The sequence below is a fragment of the Pleurodeles waltl genome, chromosome 2_2 (assembly GCF_031143425.1).
Source record: "Pleurodeles waltl isolate 20211129_DDA chromosome 2_2, aPleWal1.hap1.20221129, whole genome shotgun sequence".
NCBI lineage: Eukaryota > Metazoa > Chordata > Amphibia > Caudata > Salamandridae > Pleurodeles > Pleurodeles waltl.
In genome coordinates, this window is record NC_090439.1 from 1078664722 (window position 1) to 1078687134 (window position 22413).

Below are 22413 nucleotides of genomic sequence, written 5' to 3' on the forward strand. Positions count from 1 at the left end.
TGCAAAAAACAGGTATGTTTTCTTTTTTGGAAAATGTGATGTGGAAGGAAATTTGTGGCTCCTCACAGATTCCAGAACTTTATTTCACTGAAATGAGTGAAAAAAGTGTTTTTTTGGCCACATTTTGAGGTTTGCAAAAGATTCCGGGTAACAGAACCTGGTCAGAGCCCCACAAGTCATCCTATCTTGGATTCCCCTACATGTCTAGTTTTCAAAGATGCACAGGTGTGGTAGGTTTCCTTAGGTGCCGGCTGAGTTAGAGGCCAAAATCCACATTTAGGCACTTTGCAAAAAAAAGGTCTGTTTTCTATGGGAAAATGTGATGTGTCCATGTTGTGTTTTGGGGCATTTCCTGTCGCGGGCGCTAGGCCTACCCACACAAGTGAGGTACCATTTTTATCTTGAGACTTGGGGGAACGCTGGGTGGAAGGAAATTTGTGGCTCCTCTAAGATTCCAGAACTTTCTGTCACCGAAATGAGAGGAAAAATTGTTTTTGTGGCAATATTTGGAGGTTTGAAAAGGATTCTGGCTAACAGAACCTGGTCAGAGCCCCACAAGTCACCCCATCTTGGAATCCCCCAGGTGTCTACTTTTAAAAAATACACAGGTTTGGTAGGTGTCCTTAGGTGCCGGCTGAGTTAGAGGCCAAAATCCATATCTAGGGACTTTGCAAAAAACAGGTCTGTTTTCTTTGGGAAACTGTGATGTGTCCACGTTGTGTTTTGGGGCATTTCCTGTCACGGGCGCTTGGCCTGCCCACACAAGTGAGGTACCATTTTTATCTTGAGACTTGGGGGAACACTGGGTGGAAGGAAATTTGTGGCTCCTCTCAGATTCCAGAACTTTATTTTACTGAAATGAGAGAAAAAAGTGTTTTTTTGGCCAAATTTTGAGGTTTGCAAAGGATTCCGGGTAACAGAACCTGGTCAGAGCCCCACAAGTCATCCTATCTTGGATTCCCCTAGGTGTCTAGTTTGCAAAAATGCACAGGTGTGGTAGGTTTCCTTAGGTGCCGGCTGAGATAGAGGCGAAAATCCACATCTAGGCACTTTACAAAAAACTGGTCCGTTTTCTTTGGGAAAATTTGATGTGTCCACGTTGTGTTTTGGGGCATTTCCTGTCGCGGGCGCTAGGCCTACCCACACAAGTGAGGTACCATTTTTATCTTGAGACTTGGGGGAACGCTGGGTGGAAGGAAATTTGTGGCTCCTCTCATATTCCAGAACTTTCTGTCACTGAAATTAGAGGAAAAAGTGTTTTTGTGGCCAAATTTTGAGGTTTGCAAAGGATTCTGGGTAACAGAACCTGGTCAGAGCCCCACAAGTCACCCCATCTTGGAATCCCCCAGGTGTCTACTTTTAAAAAATACACAGGTTTGGTAGGTGTCCTTAGGTGCCGGCTGAGTTAGAGGCCAAATTTCATATCTAGGGACTTTGCAAAAAACAGGTCTGTTTTCTTTGGGAAACTCTGATGTGTCCACGTTCTGTTTTGGGGCATTACCTGTCGCGGGCGCTAGGCCTGCCCACACAAGTGAGGTACCATTTTTATCTTGAGACTTGGGGGAACGCTGGGTGGAAGGAAATTTGTGGCTCCTCTCATATTCCAGAACTTTCTGTCACTGAAATTAGAGGAAAAAGTGTTTTTGTGGCCAAATTTTGAGGTTTGCAAAGGATTCTGGGTAACAGAACCTGGTCAGAGCCCCACAAGTCACCCCATCTTGGAATCCCCCAGGTGTCTACTTTTAAAAAATACACAGGTTTGGTAGGTGTCCTTAGGTGCTGGCTGAGCTAGAGGCCAAAGTCCACATCTAGGCACTTTGCAAAAAACAGGTCCGTTTTCTTTGGGAAAATGTGATGTGTCCACGTTGTGTTTTGGGGCATATCCTGTTGCGGCCGCTAGGCCTACCCACACAAGTGAGGTACCATTTTTATCTTGAGACTTGGGGGAATGCTGGGTGGAAGGAAATTTGTGGCTTCTCTTAGATTCCAGAACTTTCTGTCACCGAAATGAGAGGAAAAAGTGTTTTTTTTGGCCAAATTTGGAGGTTTGCAAAGGATTCTGGGTAACAGAACCTGGTCAGAGCCCCACAAGTCACCCCATCTTGGAATCCCCAGGTGTCTACTTTTAAAAAATGCACAGGTTTGGTAGGTGTCCTTAGGTCCCAGCTGAGTTAGAGGACAAAATCCATATCTAGGGACTCTGCAAAAAACAGGTCTGTTTTCTTTGGGAAAAAGTGATGTGTCAACGTTGTGTTTTGGGGCATTTTCTGTCGCGGGTGCTAGGCCTACCCACACAAGTGAGGGACCATTTTTATCTTGAGACTTGGGGGAATGCTGGGTGGAAGGAAATTTGTGCCTCCTCACAGATTCCAGAACTTTATTTCACTGAAATGAGAGAAAAAAGTGTTTTTTTGGCCAAATTTGGAGGTTTGCAAAGGATTCTGGGTAACAGAACCTGGTCAGAGCCCCACAAGTCACCCCATCTTGGAATCCCCAGGTGTCTACTTTTAAAAAATGCACAGGTGTGGTAGGTTTCCTTAGGTGCCGGCTGAGTTAGAGTCCAAAATCCACATTTAGGCACTTTGCAAAAAAAAGGTCTGTTTTCTTTGGGAAAATGTGATGTGTCCATGTTGTGTTTTGGGGCATTTCCTGTCGCGGGCGCTAGGCCTACCCACACAAGTGAGGGACCATTTTTATCTTGAGACTTGGGGGAATGCTGGGTGGAAGGAAATTTGTGGCTCCTCTCAGATTCCAGAACTTTCTGTCCCCGAAATGAGAGGAAAAAGTGTTTTTTTGGCCATATTTTGAGGTTTCAAAGGATTCTGGCTAACAGAACCTGGTCAGAGCCCCACAAGTAGCCCCATCTTGGAATCCCCCAGGTGTCTACTTTTAAAAAATACACAGGTTTGGTAGGTGTCCTTAGGTGCCGGCTGAGTTAGAGGCCAAAATCCATATCTAGGGACTTTGCAAAAAACAGGTCTGTTTTCTTTGGGAAACTGTGATGTGTCCACGTTGTGTTTTGGGGCATTTCCTGTCGCGGGCGCTAGGCCTGCCCACACAAGTGAGGTACCATTTTTATCTTGAGACTTGGGGGAACACTGGGTGGATGGAAATTTGTGGCTCCTCTCAGATTCCAGAACTTTATTTTACTGAAATGAGAGAAAAAAGTGTTTTTTTGGCCAAATTTTGAGGTTTGCAAAGGATTCCGGGTAACAGAACCTGGTCAGAGCCCCACAAGTCATCCTATCTTGGATTCCCCTAGGTGTCTAGTTTGCAAAAATGCACAGGTGTGGTAGGTTTCCTTAGGTGCCGTCTGAGATAGAGGCGAAAATCCACATCTAGGCACTTTACAAAAAACTGGTCCGTTTTCTTTGGGAAAATGTGATGTGTCCACGTTGTGTTTTGGGGCATTTCCTGTCGCGGGCGCTAGGCCTACCCGCACAAGTGAGGTACCATTTTTATCTTGAGACTTGGGGGAACGCTGGGTGGAAGGAAATTTGTGGCTCCTCTCATATTCCAGAACTTTCTGTCACTGAAATTAGAGGAAAAAGTGTTTTTGTGGCCAAATTTTGAGGTTTGCAAAGGATTCTGGGTAACAGAACCTGGTCAGAGCCCCACAAGTCACCCCATCTTGGAATCCCCCAGGTGTCTACTTTTAAAAAATACACAGGTTTGGTAGGTGTCCTTAGGTGCCGGCTGAGTTAGAGGCCAAATTTCATATCTAGGGACTTTGCAAAAAACAGGTCTGTTTTCTTTGGGAAACTCTGATGTGTCCACGTTCTGTTTTGGGGCATTACCTGTCGCGGGCGCTAGGCCTACCCACACAACTGAGGTACCATTTTTATCTGGAGACTTGGAGGAACGCTGGGTGGAAGGAAATTTGTGGCTCCTCTCAGATTCCAGAACTTTATTTCACTGAAATGAGAGAAAAAAAGTGTTTTTTTGGCCAAATTTGGAGGTTTGCAAAAGATTCCGGGTAACAGAACCTGGTCAGAGCCCCACAAGTAATCCTATCTTGGATTCCCCTACATGTCTAGTTTTCAGAAATGCACAGGTGTGGTAGGTTTCCTTAGGTGCCGGCTGAGTTAGAGGCCAAAATCCACATCTAGGCACTTTACAAAAAACAGGTCAGTTTTCTTTGGGAAAATGTGATGTGTCCACGTTGTGTTTTGGGGCATTTCCTGTCACGGGCGCTAGGCCTACCCACACAAGTGAGGTACCATTTTTATCTTGAGACTTGGGTGAACGCTGGGTGGAAGGAAATTTGTGGCTCCTCTCAGATTCCAGAACTTTCTGTCACCGAAATGAGAAGAAAAAGTGTTTTTGTGGCCAAATTTTGAGGTTTGCAAAGGATTCTGGGTAACAGAACCTGGTCAGAGCCCCACAAGTCACCCCATCTTGGAATCCCCCAGGTGTCTACTTTTAAAAAATACACAGGTTTGGTAGGTGTCCTTAGGTACTGGCTGAGCTAGAGGCCAAAGTCCACATCTAGGCACTTTGCAAAAAACAGGTCCGTTTTCTTTGGGAAAATGTGATGTGTCCACGTTGTGTTTTGGGGCATATCCTGTTGCGGCCGCTAGGCCTACCCACACAAGTGAGGTACCATTTTTATCTTGAGACTTGGGGGAACGCTGGGTGGAAGGAAATTTGTGGCTTCTCTTAGATTCCAGAACTTTCTGTCACCGAAATGAGAGGAAAAAGTGTTTTTTTGGCCAAATTTGGAGGTTTGCAAAGGATTCTGGGTAACAGAACCTGGTCAGAGCCCCACAAGTCACCCCATCTTGGAATCGCCAGGTGTCTACTTTTAAAAAATGCACAGGTTTGGTAGTTGTCCTTAGGTCCCAGCTGAGTTAGAGGACAAAATCCATATCTAGGGACTCTGCAAAAAACAGGTCTATTTTCTTTGGGAAAAAGTGATGTGTCAACGTTGTGTTTTGGGGCATTTTCTGTCGCGGGTGCTAGGCCTACCCACACAAGTGAGGGACCATTTTTATCTTGAGACTTGGGGGAATGCTGGGTGGAAGGAAATTTGTGGCTTCTCTTAGATTCCAGAACTTTCTGTCACCGAAATGAGAGGAAAAAGTGTTTTTTTGGCCAAATTTGGAGGTTTGCAAAGGATTCTGGGTAACAGAACCTGGTCAGAGCCCCACAAGTCACCCCATCTTGGAATCCCCAGGTGTCTACTTTTTAAAAATGCACAGGTTTGGTAGGTGTCCTTAGGTCCCAGCTGAGTTAGAGGACAAAATCCATATCTAGGGACTCTGCAAAAAACAGGTCTGTTTTCTTTGGGAAACTGTGATGTGTCCACGTTGTGTTTTGGGGCATTTCCTGTCGCGGGCGCTAGGCCTGCCCACACAAGTGAGGTACCATTTTTATCTTGAGACTTGGGGGAACACTGGGTGGAAGGAAATTTGTGGCTCCTCTCAGATTCCAGAACTTTATTTCACTGAAATGAGAGAAAAAAGTGTTTTTTTGGCCAAATTTTGAGGTTTGCAAAGGATTCCGGGTAACAGAACCTGGTCAGAGCCCCACAAGTCATCCTATCTTGGATTCCCCTAGGTGTCTAGTTTGCAAAAATGCACAGGTGTGGTAGATTTCCTTAGGTGCCAGCTGAGATAGAGGCGAAAATCCACATCTAGGCACTTTACAAAAAACTGGTCCGTTTTCTTTGGGAAAATGTGATGTGTCCACGTTGTGTTTTGGGGCATTTCCTGTCGCGGGCGCTAGGCCTACCCGCACAAGTGAGGTACCATTTTTATCTTGAGACTTGGGGGAACGCTGGGTGGAAGGAAATTTGTGGCTCCTCTCATATTCCAGAACTTTCTGTCACTGAAATTAGAGGAAAAAGTGTTTTTGTGGCCAAATTTTGAGGTTTGCAAAGGATTCTGGGTAACAGAACCTGGTCAGAGCCCCACAAGTCACCCCATCTTGGAATCCCCCAGGTGTCTACTTTTAAAAACTACACAGGTTTGGTAGGTGTCCTTAGGTGCCGGCTGAGTTAGAGGCCAAATTTCATATCTAGGGACTTTGCAAAAAACAGGTCTGTTTTCTTTGGGAAACTGTGATGTGTCCACGTTCTGTTTTGGGGCATTACCTGTCGCGGGCGCTAGGCCTACCCACACAAGTGAGGTACCATTTTTATCTGGAGACTTGGAGGAACGCTGGGTGGAAGGAAATTTGTGGCTCCTCTCAGATTCCAGAACTTTATTTCACTGAAATGAGAGAAAAAAAGTGTTTTTTTGGCCAAATTTGGAGGTTTGCAAAAGATTCCGGGTAACAGAACCTGGTCAGAGCCCCACAAGTAATCCTATCTTGGATTCCCCTACATGTCTAGTTTTCAGAAATGCACAGGTGTGGTAGGTTTCCTTAGGTGCCGGCTGAGTTAGAGGCCAAAATCCACATCTAGGCACTTTACAAAAAACAGGTCAGTTTTCTTTGGGAAAATGTGATGTGTCCACGTTGTGTTTTGGGGCATTTCCTGTCACGGGCGCTAGGCCTACCCACACAAGTGAGGTACCATTTTTATCTTGAGACTTGGGTGAACGCTGGGTGGAAGGAAATTTGTGGCTCCTCTCAGATTCCAGAACTTTCTGTCACCGAAATGAGAGGAAAAAGTGTTTTTGTGGCCAAATTTTGAGGTTTGCAAAGGATTCTGGGTAACAGAACCTGGTCAGAGCCCCACAAGTCACCCCATCTTGGAATCCCCCAGGTGTCTACTTTTAAAAAATACACAGGTTTGGTAGGTGTCCTTAGGTGCTGGCTGAGCTAGAGGCCAAAGTCCACATCTAGGCACTTTGCAAAAAACAGGCCCGTTTTCTTTGGGAAAATGTGATTTGTCCACGTTGTGTTTTGGGGCATATCCTGTTGCGGATGCTAGGCCTACCCACACAAGTGAGGTACCATTTTTATCTTGAGACTTGGGGGAACGCTGGGTGGAAGGAAATTTGTGGCTTCTTTAAGATTCCAGAACTTTCTGTCACCGAAATGATAGGAAAAAGTGTTTTTTTGGCCAAATTTGGAGGTTTGCAAAGGATTCTGGGTAACAGAACCTGGTCAGAGCCCCACAAGTCACCCCATCTTGGAATCCCCAGGTGTCTACTTTTAAAAAATGCACAGGTTTGGTAGGTGTCCTTAGGTCCCAGCTGAGTTAGAGGACAAAATCCATATCTAGGGACTCTGCAAAAAACAGGTCTGTTTTCTTTGGGAAAAAGTGATGTGTCAACGTTGTGTTTTGGGGCATTTTCTGTCGCGGGTGCTAGGCCTACCCACACAAGTGAGGGACCATTTTTATCTTGAGACTTGGGGGAATGCTGGGTGGAAGGAAATTTGTGGCTTCTCTTAGATTCCAGAACTTTCTGTCACCGAAATGAGAGGAAAAAGTGTTTTTTTGGCCACATTTGGAGGTTTGCAAAGGATTCTGGGTAACAGAACCTGGTCAGAGCCCCACAAGTCACCCCATCTTGGAATCCCCAAGTGTCTACTTTAAAAAAATGCACAGGTTTGGTAGGTGTCCTTAGGTCCCAGCTGAGTTAGAGGACAAAATCCATATCTAGGGACTCTGCAAAAAACAGGTCTGTTTTCTTTGGGAAAAAGTGATGTGTCAACGTTGTGTTTTGGGGCATTTTCTGTCGCGGGTGCTAGGCCTAGCCACACAAGTGAGGGACCATTTTTATCTTGAGACTTGGGGGAATGCTGGGTTGAAGGAAATTTGTGGCTCCTCTCAGATTCCAGAACTTTCTGTCCCCGAAATGAGAGGAAAAAGTGTTTTTTTTGGCCATATTTTGAGGTTTCAAAGGATTCTGGCTAACAGAACCTGGTCAGAGCCCCACAAGTCGTCCCATCTTGGAATCCCCTAGGTGTCTAGTTTTAAAAAATGCACAGGTTTTCTAGGTGTCCTTAGGTCCCGGCTGAGTTAGAGGCCAAAATCCATATCTAGGGACTTTGCAAAAAACAGGTCTGTTTTCTTTGGGAAACTGTGATGTGTCCACGTTGTGTTTTGGGGCATTTCCTGTCGCGGGCGCTAGGCCTGCCCACACAAGTGAGGTACCATTTTTATCTTGAGACTTGGGGGAACACTGGGTGGAAGGAAATTTGTGGCTCCTCTCAGATTCCAGAACTTTATTTCACTGAAATGAGAGAAAAAAGTGTTTTTTTGGCCAAATTTTGAGGTTTGCAAAGGATTCCGGGTAACAGAAGCTGGTCAGAGCCCCACAAGTCATCCTATCTTGGATTCCCCTAGGTGTCTAGTTTGCAAAAATGCACAGGTGTGGTAGGTTTCCTTAGGTGCCGGCTGAGATAGAGGCGAAAATCCACATCTAGGCACTTTACAAAAAACTGGTCCGTTTTCTTTGGGAAAATGTGATGTGTCCACGTTGTGTTTTGGGGCATTTCCTGTCGCGGGCGCTAGGCCTACCCACACAAGTGAGGTACCATTTTTATCTTGAGACTTGGGGGAACGCTGGGTGGAAGGAAATTTGTGGCTCCTCTCATATTCCAGAACTTTCTGTCACTGAAATTAGAGGAAAAAGTTTTTTTGTGGCCAAATTTTGAGGTTTGCAAAGGATTCTGGGTAACAGAACCTGGTCAGAGCCCCACAAGTCACCCCATCTTGGAATCCCCCAGGTGTCTACTTTTAAAAAATACACAGGTTTGGTAGGTGTCCTTAGGTGCCGGCTGAGTTAGAGGCCAAATGTCATATCTAGGGACTTTGCAAAAAACAGGTCTGTTTTCTTTGGGAAACTGTGATGTGTCCACGTTCTGTTTTGGGGCATTACCTGTCGCGGGCGCTAGGCCTACCCACACAAGTGAGGTACCATTTTTATCTGAAGACTTGGAGGAACGCTGGGTGGAAGGAAATTTGTGGCTCCTCTCAGATTCCAGAACTTTATTTCACTGAAATGAGAGAAAAAAAGTGTTTTTTTGGCCAAATTTGGAGGTTTGCAAAAGATTCCGGGTAACAGAACCTGGTCAGAGCCCCACAAGTAATCCTATCTTGGATTCCCCTACATGTCTAGTTTTCAGAAATGCACAGGTGTGGTAGGTTTCCTTAGGTGCCGGCTGAGTTAGAGGCCAAAATCCACATCTAGGCACTTTACAAAAAACAGGTCAGTTTTCTTTGGGAAAATGTGATGTGTCCACGTTGTGTTTTGGGGCATTTCCTGTCACGGGCGCTAGGCCTACCCACACAAGTGAGGTACCATTTTTATCTTGAGACTTGGGTGAACGCTGGGTGGAAGGAAATTTGTGGCTCCTCTCAGATTCCAGAACTTTCTGTCACCGAAATGAGAGGAAAAAGTGTTTTTGTGGCCAAATTTTGAGGTTTGCAAAGGATTCTGGGTAACAGAACCTGGTCAGAGCCCCACAAGTCACCCCATCTTGGAATCCCCGAGGTGTCTACTTTTAAAAAATACACAGGTTTGGTAGGTGTCCTTAGGTGCTGGCTGAGCTAGAGGCCAAAGTCCACATCTAGGCACTTTGCAAAAAACAGGTCCGTTTTCTTTGGGAAAATGTGATGTGTCCACGTTGTGTTTTGGGGCATATCCTGTTGCGGCCGCTAGGCCTACCCACACAAGTGAGGTACCATTTTTATCTTGAGACTTGGGGGAACGCTGGGTGGAAGGACATTTGTGGCTTCTCTTAGATTCCAGAACTTTCTGTCACCGAAATGAGAGGAAAAAGTGTTTTTTTTGGCCAAATTTGGAGGTTTGCAAAGGATTCTGGGTAACAGAACCTGATCAGAGCCCCACAAGTCACCCCATCTTGGAATCCCCAGGTGTCTACTTTAAAAAAATGCACAGGTTTGGTAGGTGTCCTTAGGTCCCAGCTGAGTTAGAGGACAAAATCCATATCTAGGGACTCTGCAAAAAACAGGTCTGTTTTCTTTGGGAAAAAGTGATGTGTCAACGTTGTGTTTTGGGGCATTTTCTGTCGCGGGTGCTAGGCCTACCCACACAAGTGAGGGACCATTTTTATCTTGAGACTTGGGGGAATGCTGGGTGGAAGGAAATTTGTGGCTCCTCTCAGATTCCAGAACTTTCTGTCCCCGAAATGAGAGGAAAAAGTGTTTTTTTGGCCATATTTTGAGGTTTCAAAGGATTCTGGCTAACAGAACCTGGTCAGAGCCCCACAAGTCGTCCCATCTTGGAATCCCCTAGGTGTCTAGTTTTAAAAAATGCACAGGTTTTGTAGGTGTCCTTAGGTCCCGGCTGAGTTAGAGGCCAAAATCCAAATCTAGGGACTTTGCAAAAAACAGGTCTGTTTTCTTTGGGAAAATGTGATGTGTCAACGTTGTGTTTTGGGGCATTTTCTGTCGCGGGTGCTAGGCCTACCCACACAAGTGAGGTACCATTTTTATCTTGAGACTTGGGGGAACGCTGGATGGAAGGAAATTTGTGGCTTCTCTCAGATTCCAGAACTTTATTTCACCGAAATCAGAGAAAAAAGTGTTTTTTGGCCAAATTTGGAGGTTTGCAAAGGATTCCGGGTAACAGAACCTGGTCAGAGCCCCACAAGTCATCCTATCTTGGATTCCCCTACATGTCTAGTTTTCAAAAATGCACAGGTGTGGTAGGTTTCCTTAGGTGCCGGCTGAGTTAGAGGCCAAAATCCACATCTAGGCACTTTACAAAAAACAGGTCCGTTTTCTTTGGGAAAATGTGATGTGTCCACGTTGTGTTTTGGGGCATTTCCTGTCACGGGCGCTAGGCCTACCCACACAAGTGAGGTACCATTTTTATCTTGAGACTTGGGTGAACGCTGGGTGGAAGGAAATTTGTAACTCCTCTCAGATTCCAGAACTTTCTGTCACCGAAATGAGAGGAAAAAGTGTTTTTTTTGGCCAAATTTTGAGGTTTCAAAGGATTCTGGGTCACAGAACCTGGTCAGAGCCCCACAAGTCACCCCATCTTGGAATCCCCCAGGTGTCTACTTTTAAAAAATACACAGGTTTGGTAGGTGTCCTTAGGTGCCGGCTGAGTTAGAGGCCAAAATCCATATCTAGGGACTTCGCAAAAACTGTGATGTGTCCACGTTGTGTTTTGGGGCATTTCCTGTCACGGGCGCTAGGCCTACCCACACAAGTGAGGTACCATTTTTATCTTGAGACTTGGGGGAACGCTGGGTGGAAGGAAATTTGTAACTCCTCTCAGATTCCAGAACTTTCTGTCCCCGAAATCAGAGGAAAAGTGTTTTTTGGCCAAATTTTGAGGTTTCAAAGGATTCTGGGTCACAGAACCTGGTCAGAGCCCCACAAGTCACCCCATCTTGGAATCCCCCAGGTGTCTACTTTTAAAAAATACACAGGTTTGGTAGGTGTCCTTAGGTGCCGGCTGAGTTAGAGGCCAAAATCCATATCTAGGGACTTTGCAAAAAACAGGTCTGTTTTCTTTGGGAAACTGTGATGTGTCCATGTTGTGTTATGGGGCATTTCCTGTAGCGGGCGCTAGGCCTACCCACACAAGTGAGGTACCATTTTTATCTTGAGACTTGGGGGAACGCTGGGTGGAAGGAAATTTGTACCTCCTCTCAGATTCCAGAAATTTCTGTCCCCGAAATGAAAGGAAAAAGTGTTTGTTTGCCCAAATTTTGAGGTTTGCAAAGGATTCTGGGTAACAGAACCTGGTCATAGCCCCACAAATTACCCCATCATGGAATCCCCTAGGTGTCTAGTTTTGAAAAATGCACAGGTTTGGTAGGTGTCTTTAGGTGCCGGCTGAGCTAGAGGCCAAAATCCACATCTAGGCACTTTGCAAAAAACAGGTCTGTTTTCTTTAGGAAAATGTGATGTGTCCATGTTGTCTTTTGGGGCATTTCCTGTCGCGGGCGCTAGGCCTAACCACACAAGTGAGGTACCATTTTTATCTTGAGACTTGGGGGAACGCTGGATGGAAGGAAATTTGTGGCTCCTCTCAGATTCCAGAACTTTCTGTCACCGAAATGAGAGGAAAAATTGTTTTTGTGGCCAAATTTGGAGGTTTGCAAAGGATTCTGGGTAACAGAACCTGGTCAGAGCCCCACAAGTCACCCCATCTTGGAATCCCCCAGGTGTCTACTTTAAAAAAATACACAGGTTTGGTATGTGTCCTTAGGTGCCGGCTGAGTTAGAGGCCAAAATCCATATCTAGGGACTTTTCTTTGGGAAACTGTAATGTGTCCACGTTGTGTTTTGGGGCATTTCCTGTCGCGGGCGCTAGGCCTACCCACACAAGTGAGGTACCATTTTTATCTTGAGACTTGGGGGAACGCTGGGTGGAAGGAAATTTGTGGCTCCTCTCAGATTCCAGAACTTTATTTTACTGAAATGAGAGAAAAAAGTGTTTTTTTGGCCAAATTTTGAGGTTTGCAAAGGATTTCGGGTAACAGAACCTGGTCAGAGCCCCACAAGTCATCCTATCTTGGATTCCCCTAGGTGTCTAGTTTGCAAAAATGCACAGGTGTGGTAGGTTTCCTTAGGTGCCGGCTGAGATAGAGGCCAAAATCCACATCTAGGCACTTTACAAAAAACAGGTCCGTTTTCTTTGGGAAAATGTGATGTGTCCACGTTGTGTTTTGGGGCATTTCCTGTCGCGGGCGCTAGGCCTACCCACACAAGTGAGGTACCATTTTTATCTTGAGACTTGGGGGAACACTGGGTGGAAGGAAATTGGTGGCTCCTCTCATATTCCAGAACTTTCTGTCACCGAAATGAGAGGAAAAAGTGTTTTTGTGGCCAAATTTTGAGGTTTGCAAAGGATTCTGGGTAACAGAACCTGGTCAGAGCCCCACAAGTCACCCCATCTTGGAATCCCCCAGGTGTATACTTTTAAAAAACACACAGGTTTGGTAGGTGTCCTTAGGTGCCGGCTGAGTTAGAGGCCAAATTTCATATCTAGGGACTTTGCAAAAAACAGGTCTGTTTTCTTTGGGAAACTGTGATGTGTCCACGTTGTGTTTTGGGGCATTTCCTGTCGCGGGCGCTATGTCTACCCACACAAGTGAGGTATAATTTTTATCTGGAGACTTGGAGGAACGCTGGGTGGAAGGAAATTTGTGGCTCCTCTCAGATTCCAGAACTTTATTCCACTGAAATGAGAGAAAAAAAGTGTTTTTTTGGCCAAATTTGGAGGTTTGCAAAGGATTCCGGGTAACAGAACCTGGTCAGAGCCCCACAAGTAATCCTATCTTGGATTCCCCTACATGTCTAGTTTTCAAAAATGCACAGGTGTGGTAGGTTTCCTTAGGTGCCGGCTGAGTTAGAGGCCAAAATCCACATCTAGGCACTTTACAAAAAACAGGTCCGTTTTCTTTTTTGGAAAATGTGATGTGGAAGGAAATTTGTGGCTCCTCTCAGATTCCAGAACTTTATTTCACTGAAATGAGAGAAAAAAGTGTTTTTTTGGCCACATTTTGAGGTTTGCAAAAGATTTTGGGTAACAGAACCTGGTCAAAGCCCCACAAGTCATCCTATCTTGGATTCCCCTACATGTCTAGTTTTCAAAGATGCACAGGTGTGGTAGGTTTCCTTAGGTGCCGGCTGAGTTAGAGGCCAAAATCCACATTTAGGCACTTTGCAAAAAAAAGGTCTGTTTTCTTTGGGAAAATGTGATGTGTCCATGTTGTGTATTGGGGCATTTCCTGTCGCTGGCGCTAGGCCTACCCACACAAGTGAGGTACCATTTTTATCTTGAGACTTGGGGGAACGCTGGGTGGAAGGAAATTTGTGGCGCCTCTCAGATTCCAGAACTTTCTGTCACCGAAATGAGAGGAAAAATTGTTTTTGTGGCCAAATTTGGAGGTTTGCAAAGGATTCTGGGTAACAGAACCTGGTCAGAGCCCCACAAGTCACCCCATCTTGGAATCCCCCAGGTGTCTACTTTTAAAAAATACACAGGTTTGGTAGGTGTCCTTAGGTGCCGGTTGATTTAGAGGCCAAAATCCATATCTAGGGACCTTGCAAAAAACAGGTCTGTTTTCTTTTTTGGAAAATGTGATGTGGAAGGAAATTTGTGGCTCCTCTCAGATTCCAGAACTTTATTTCACCAAAATGAGAGAAAAAAGTGTTTTTTTGGCCAAATTTGGAGGTTTGCAAAGGATTCCGGGTAACAGAACTAGGTCAGTGCCCCACAAGTCATCCTAACTTGGATTCCCCTGCATGTCTAGTTTTCAAAAATGCACAGGTGTGGTAGGTTTCCTTAGGTGCCGGCTGAGTTAGAGGCCAAAATCCACATCTAGGCACTTTGCAAAAAACAGGTCTGTTTTCTTTGGGAAAATGTGATGTGTCCACGTTGTGTTTTGGGGCATTTCCTGTCGCGGGCGCTAGGCCTACCCACACAAGTGAGGTACCATTTTTATCTTGAGACTTGGGGGAACGCTGGGTGGAAGGAAATTTGTAGCTCCTCTCAGATTCCAGAAATTTCTGTCCCCGAAATGAGAGGAAAAAAGTGTTTTTTTGCCCAAATTTTGAGGTTTGCAAAGGATTCTGGGTAACAGAACCTGGTCATAGCCCCACAAGTCACCCCATCATGGAATCCCCTAGGTGTCTAGTTTTAAAAAATGCACAGGTTTGGTAGGTGTCTTTATGTGCCGGCTGAGCTAGAGGCCAAAATCCACATCTAGGCACTTTGCAAAAAACAGGTATGTTTTCTTTTTTGGAAAATGTGATGTGGAAGGAAATTTGTGGCTCCTCACAGATTCCAGAACTTTATTTCACTGAAATGAGAGAAAAAAGTGTTTTTTTGGCCACATTTTGAGGTTTGCAAAAGATTCCGGGTAACAGAACCTGGTCAGAGCCCCACAAGTCATCCTATCTTGGATTCCCCTACATGTCTAGTTTTCAAAGATGCACAGGTGTGGTAGGTTTCCTTAGGTGTCGGCTGAGTTAGAGGCCAAAATCCACATTTAGGTACTTTGCAAAAAAAAGGTCTCTTTTCTTTGGGAAAATGTGATGTGTCCATTTTGTGTTTTGGGGCATTTCCTGTCGCGGGCGCTAGGCCTAACCACACAAGTGAGGTACCATTTTTATCTTGAGACTTGGGGGAACGCTGGGTGGAAGGAAATTTGTGGCTCCTCTAAGATTCCAGAGCTTTCTGTCACTGAAATGAGAGGAAAAATTGTTTTTGTGGCCAAATTTTGAGGTTTGCAAAGGATTCTGGCTAACAGAACCTGGTCAGAGCCCCACAAGTCACCCCATCTTGGAATCCCCCAGGTGTCTACTTTTAAAAAATACACAGGTTTGGTAGGTGTCCTTAGGTGCCGGCTGAGTTAGAGGCCAAAATCCATATCTAGGGACTTTGCAAAAAACAGGTCTGTTTTCTTTGGGAAACTGTGATGTGGCCACGTTGTGTTTTGGGGCATTTCCTGTCGCGGGCGCTAGGCCTACCCACACAAGTGAGGTACCATTTTTATCTTGAGACTTGGGGGAACGCTGGGTGGAAGGAAATTTGTGGCTCCTCTCATATTCCAGAACTTTCTGTCACTGAAATTAGAGGAAAAAGTGTTTTTGTGGCCAAATTTTGAGGTTTGCAAAGGATTCTGGGTATCAGAACCTGGTCAGAGCCCCACAAGTCACCCCATCTTGGAATCCCCCAGGTGTCTACTTTTAAAAAATACACAGGTTTGGTAGGTGTCCTTAGGTGCCGGCTGAGTTAGAGGCCAAATTTCATATCTAGGGACTTTGCAAAAAACAGGTCTGTTTTCTTTGGGAAACTGTGATGTGTCCACGTTGTGTTTTGGGGCATTACCTGTCGCGGGCGCTAGGCCTACCCACACAAGTGAGGTACCATTTTTATCTTGAGACTTGGGGGAACGCTGGGTGGAAGGAAATTTGTGGCTCCTCTCATATTCCAGAACTTTCTGTCACTGAAATTAGAGGAAAAAGTGTTTTTGTGGCCAAATTTTGAGGTTTGCAAAGGATTCTGGGTAACAGAACCTGGTCAGAGCCCCACAAGTCACCCCATCTTGGAATCCCCCAGGTGTCTACTTTTAAAAAATACACAGGTTTGGTAGGTGTCCTTAGGTGCCGGCTGAGTTAGAGGCCAAATTTCATATCTAGGGACTTTGCAAAAAACAGGTCTGTTTTCTTTGGTGATGTGTCCACGTTGTGTTTTGGGGCATTACCTGTCGCGGGCGCTAGGCCTACCCACACAAGTGAGGTACCATTTTTATCTGGAGACTTGGAGGAACGCTGGGTGGAAGTAAATTTGTGGCTCCTCTCAGATTCCAGAACTTTATTTCACTGAAATGAGAGAAAAAAAGTGTTTTTTTGGCCAAATTTGGAGGTTTGCAAAAGATTCCGGGTAACAGAACCTAGTCAGAGCCCCACAAGTAATCCTATCTTGGATTCCCCTACATGTCTAGTTTTCAGAAATGCACAGGTGTGGTAGGTTTCCTTAGGTGCCGGCTGAGTTAGAGGCCAAAATCCACATCTAGGCACTTTACAAAAAACAGGTCAGTTTTCTTTGGGAAAATGTGATGCGTCTACGTTGTGTTTTGGGGCATTTCCTGTCACGGGCGCTAGGCCTACCCACACAAGTGAGGTACCATTTTTATCTTGAGACTTGGGTGAACGCTGGGTGGAAGGAAATTTGTGGCTCCTCTCAGATTCCAGAACTTTCTGTCACCGAAATGAGAGGAAAAAGTGTTTTTGTGGCCAAATTTTGAGGTTTGCAAAGGATTCTGGGTAACAGAACCTGGTCAGAGCCCCACAAGTCACCCCATCTTGGAATCCCCCAGGTGTCTACTTTTAAAAAATACAAAGGTTTGGTAAGTGTCCTTAGGTGCTGGCTGAGCTAGAGGCCAAAATCCACATCTAGGCACTTTGCAAAAAACAGGTCCGTTTTCTTTGGGAAAATGTGATGTGTCCACGTTGTGTTTTGGGGTATATCCTGTTGCGGCCGCTAGGCCTACCCACACAAGTGAGGTACCATTTTTATTTTGAGACTTGGGGGAACGCTGGGTGGAAGGAAATTTGTGGCTTCTCTTAGATTCCAGAACTTTCTGTCACCGAAATGAGAGGAAAAAGTGTTTTTTTGGCCAAATTTGGAGGTTTGCAAAGGATTCTGGGTAACAGAACCTGGTCAGAGCCCCACAAGTCACCCCATCTTGGAATCCCCAGGTGTCTACTTTTAAAAAATGCACAGGTTTGGTAGGTGTCCTTAGGTCCCAGCTGAGTTAGAGGACAAAATCCATATCTAGGGACTCTGCAAAAAAAAGGTCTGTTTTCTTTGGGAAAAAGTGATGTGTCAACGTTGTGTTTTGGGGCATTTTCTGTCGCGGGTGCTAGGCCTACCCACACAAGTGAGGGACCATTTTTATCTTGAGACTTGGGGGAATGCTGGGTGGAAGGAAATTTGTGGCTCCTCTCAGATTCCAGAACTTTCTGTCCCCGAAATGAGAGGAAAAAGTGTTTTTTTGGCCATATTTTGAGATTTCAAAGGATTCTGGCTAACAGAACCTGGTCAGAGCCCCACAAGTCGTCCCATCTTGGAATCCCCTAGGTGTCTAGTTTTAAAAAATGCACAGGTTTTGTAGGTGTCCTTAGGTCCCGGCTGAGTTAGAGGCCAAAATCCATATCTAGGGACTTTGCAAAAAACAGGTCTGTTTTCTTTGGGAAAATGTGATGTGTCAACGTTGTGTTTTGGGGCATTTTCTGTCGCGGGTGCTAGGCCTACCCACACAAGTGAGGTACCATTTTTATCTTGAGACTTGGGGGAACGCTGGATGGAAGGAAATTTGTGGCTCCTCTCAGATTCCAGAACTTTATTTCACCGAGATCAGAGAAAAAAGTGTTTTTTGGCCAAATTTGGAGGTTTGCTAATGATTCCGGGTAACAGAACCTGGTCAGAGCCCCACAAGTCATCCCATCTTGGAATCCCCTAGGTGTCTAGTTTTCAAAAATACACAGGTTTTGTAGGTGTCCTTAGGTCCCGGCTGAGTTAGAGGCCAAAATCCATATCTAGGGACTTTGCAAAAAACAGGTCTGTTTTCTTTGGGAAAATGTGATGTGTCAACGTTGTGTTTTGGGGCATTTTCTGTCGCGGGTGCTAGGCCTACCCACACAAGTGAGGTACCATTTTTATCTTGAGACTTGGGTGAACGCTGGGTGGAAGGAAATTTGTGGCTCCTCTCAGATTCCAGAACTTTCTGTCACCGAAATGAGAGGAAAAAGTGTTTTTGTGGCCAAATTTGGAGGTTTGCAAAGGATTCTGGGTAACAGAACTTGGTCAGAGCCCCACAAGTCACCCCATCATGGAATCCCCCAGGTGTCTACTTTTAAAAAATACACAGGTTTGGTAGGTGTCCTTAGGTGCCTGCTGAGTTAGAGGCCAAAATCCATATCTAGGGACTTCGCAAAAACTGTGATGTGTCCACGTTGTGTTTTGGGGCATTTCCAGTCACGGGCGCTAGGCCTACCCACACAAGTGAGGTACCATTTTTATCTTGAGACTTGGGGGAACGCTGGGTGGAAGGAAATTTGTAGCTCCTCTCAGATTCCAGAACTTTCTGTCCCCGAAATCAGAGGAAAAAGTGTTTTTTTGGCCAAATTTTGAGGTTTCAAAGGATTCTGGGTAACAGAACCTGGTCAGAGCCCCACAAGTCACCCCATCTTGGAATACCCCAGGTGTCTACTTTTAAAAAATACACAGGTTTGGTAGGTGTCCTTAGGTGCCGGCTGAGTTAGAGGCCAAAATCCATATCTAGGGACTTTGCAAAAAACAGGTCTGTTTTCTTTGGGAAACTGTGATGTGTCCATGTTGTGTTATGGGGCATTTCCTGTCCCGGGCGCTAGGCCTACCCACACAAGTGAGGTATCATTTTTATCTGGAGACTTGGAGGAACGCTGGCTGGAAGGAAATTTGTGGCTCCTCTCAGATTCCAGAACTTTATTTCACTGAAATGAGAGAAAAAAAGTGTTTTTTTGGCCAAATTTGGAGGTTTGCAAAGGATTCCGGGTAACAGAACCTGGTCAGAGCCCCACAAGTAATCCTATCTTGGATTCCCCTACATGTCTAGTTTTCAAAAATGCACAGGTGTGGTAGGTTTCCTTAGGTGCCGGCTGAGTTAGAGGCCAAAATCCACATCTAGGCACTTTACAAAAAACAGGTCCGTTTTCTTTTTTGGAAAATGTGATGTGGAAGGAAATTTGTGGCTCCTCTCAGATTCCAGAACTTTATTTCACTGAAATGAGAGAAAAAAGTGGTTTTTTGGCCACATTTTGAGGTTTGCAAAAGATTCCGGGTAACAGAACCTGGTCAGAGCCCCACAAGTCATCCTATCTTGGATTCCCCTACATGTCTAGTTTTCAAAGATGCACAGGTGTGGTAGGTTTCCTTAGGTGCCGGCTGAGTTAGAGGCCAAAATCCACATCTAGGCACTTTGCAAAAAACAGGTCTGTTTTCTTTGGGAAAAAGTGATGTGTCAACGTTGTGTTTTGGGGCATTTTCTGTCGCGGGTGCTAGGCCTACCCACACAAGTGAGGGACCATTTTTATCTTGAGACTTGGGGGAATGCTGGGTGGAAGGAAATTTGTGGCTCCTCTCAGATTCCAGAACTTTCTGTCCCCGAAATGAGAGGAAAAAGTGTTTTTTTGGCCATATTTTGAGATTTCAAAGGATTCTGGCTAACAGAACCTGGTCAGAGCCCCACAAGTCGTCCCATCTTGGAATCCCCTAGGTGTCTAGTTTTAAAAAATGCACAGGTTTTGTAGGTGTCCTTAGGTCCCGGCTGAGTTAGAGGCCAAAATCCATATCTAGGGACTTTGCAAAAAACAGGTCTGTTTTCTTTGGGAAAATGTGATGTGTCAACGTTGTGTTTTGGGGCATTTTCTGTCGCGGGTGCTAGGCCTACCCACACAAGTGAGGTACCATTTTTATCTTGAGACTTGGGGGAACGCTGGATGGAAGGAAATTTGTGGCTCCTCTCAGATTCCAGAACTTTATTTCACCGAAATCAGAGAAAAAAGTGTTTTTTGGCCAAATTTGGAGGTTTGCAAAGGATTCCGGGTAACAGAACCTGGTCAGAGCCCCACAAGTCATCCTATCTTGGATTCCCCTACATGTCTAGTTTTCAAAAATGCACAGGTGTGGTAGGTTTCCTTAGGTGCCGGCTGAGTTAGAGGCCAAAATCCACATCTAGGCACTTTACAAAAAACAGGTCAGTTTTCTTTGGGAAAATGTGATGTGTCCACGTTGTGTTTTGGGGCATTTCCTGTCACGGGCGCTAGGCCTACCCACACAAGTGAGGTACCATTTTTATCTTGAGACTTGGGTGAACGCTGGGTGGAAGGAAATTTGTGGCTCCTCTCAGATTCCAGAACTTTCTGTCACCGAAATGAGAGGAAAAAGTGTTTTTGTGGCCAAATTTGGAGGTTTGCAAAGGATTCTGGGTAACAGAACTCGGTCAGAGCCCCACAAGTCACCCCATCATGGAATCCCCCAGGTGTCTACTTTTAAAAAATACACAGGTTTGGTAGGTGTCCTTAGGTGCCGGCTGAGTTAGAGGCCAAAATCCATATCTAGGGACTTCGCAAAAACTATGATGTGTCCACGTTGTGTTTTGGGGCATTTCCAGTCACGGGCGCTAGGCCTACCCACACAAGTGAGGTACCATTTTTATCTTGAGACTTGGGGGAACGCTGGGTGGAAGGAAATTTGTAGCTCCTCTCAGATTCCAGAACTTTCTGTCCCCGAAATCAGAGGAAAAAGTGTTTTTTTGGCCAAATTTTGAGGTTTCAAAGGATTCTGGGTAACAGAACCTGGTCAGAGCCCCACAAGTCACCCCATCTTGGAATCCCCCAGGTGTCTACTTTTAAAAAATACACAGGTTTGGTAGGTGTCCTTAGGTGCCGGCTGAGTTAGAGGCCAAAATCCATATCTAGGGACTTTGCAAAAAACAGGTCTGTTTTCTTTGGGAAACTGTGATGTGTCCATGTTGTGTTATGGGGCATTTCCTGTCCCGGGCGCTAGGCCTACCCACACAAGTGAGGTATCATTTTTATCTGGAGACTTGGAGGAACGCTGGCTGGAAGGAAATTTGTGGCTCCTCTCAGATTCCAGAACTTTATTTCACTGAAATGAGAGAAAAAAAGTTTTTTTTTGGCCAAATTTGGAGGTTTGCAAAGGATTCCGGGTAACAGAACCTGGTCAGAGCCCCACAAGTAATCCTATCTTGGATTCCCCTACATGTCTAGTTTTCAAAAATGCACAGGTGTGGTAGGTTTCCTTAGGTGCCGGCTGAGTTAGAGGCCAAAATCCACATCTAGGCACTTTACAAAAAACAGGTCCGTTTTCTTTTTTGGAAAATGTGATGTGGAAGGAAATTTGTGGCTCCTCTCAGATTCCAGAACTTTATTTCACTGAAATGAGAGAAAAAAGTGGTTTTTTGGCCACATTTTGAGGTTTGCAAAAGATTCCGGGTAACAGAACCTGGTCAGAGCCCCACAAGTCATCCTATCTTGGATTCCCCTACATGTCTAGTTTTCAAAGATGCACAGGTGTGGTAGGTTTCCTTAGGTGCCGGCTGAGTTAGAGGCCAAAATCCACATCTAGGCACTTTGCAAAAAACAGGTCTGTTTTCTTTGGGAAAAAGTGATGTGTCAACGTTGTGTTTTGGGGCATTTTCTGTCGCGGGTGCTAGGCCTACCCACACAAGTGAGGGACCATTTTTATCTTGAGACTTGGGGGAATGCTGGGTGGAAGGAAATTTGTGGCTCCTCTCAGATTCCAGAACTTTCTGTCCCCGAAATGAGAGGAAAAAGTGTTTTTTTGGCCATATTTTGAGATTTCAAAGGATTCTGGCTAACAGAACCTGGTCAGAGCCCCACAAGTCGTCCCATCTTGGAATCCCCTAGGTGTCTAGTTTTAAAAAATGCACAGGTTTTGTAGGTGTCCTTAGGTCCCGGCTGAGTTAGAGGCCAAAATCCATATCTAGGGACTTTGCAAAAAACAGGTCTGTTTTCTTTGGGAAAATGTGATGTGTCAACGTTGTGTTTTGGGGCATTTTCTGTCGCGGGTGCTAGGCCTACCCACACAAGTGAGGTACCATTTTTATCTTGAGACTTGGGGGAACGCTGGATGGAAGGAAATTTGTGGCTCCTCTCAGATTCCAGAACTTTATTTCACCGAAATCAGAGAAAAAAGTGTTTTTTGGCCAAATTTGGAGGTTTACAAAGGATTCCGGGTAACAGAACCTGGTCAGAGCCCCACAAGTCATCCTATCTTGGATTCCCCTACATGTCTAGTTTTCAAAAATGCACAGGTGTGGTAGGTTTCCTTAGGTGCCGGCTGAGTTAGAGGCCAAAATCCACATCTAGGCACTTTACAAAAAACAGGTCCGTTTTCTTTGGGAAAATGTGATGTGTCCACGTTGTGTTTTGGGGCATTTCCTGTCACGGGCGCTAGGCCTACCCACACAAGTGAGGTACCATTTTTATCTTGAGAC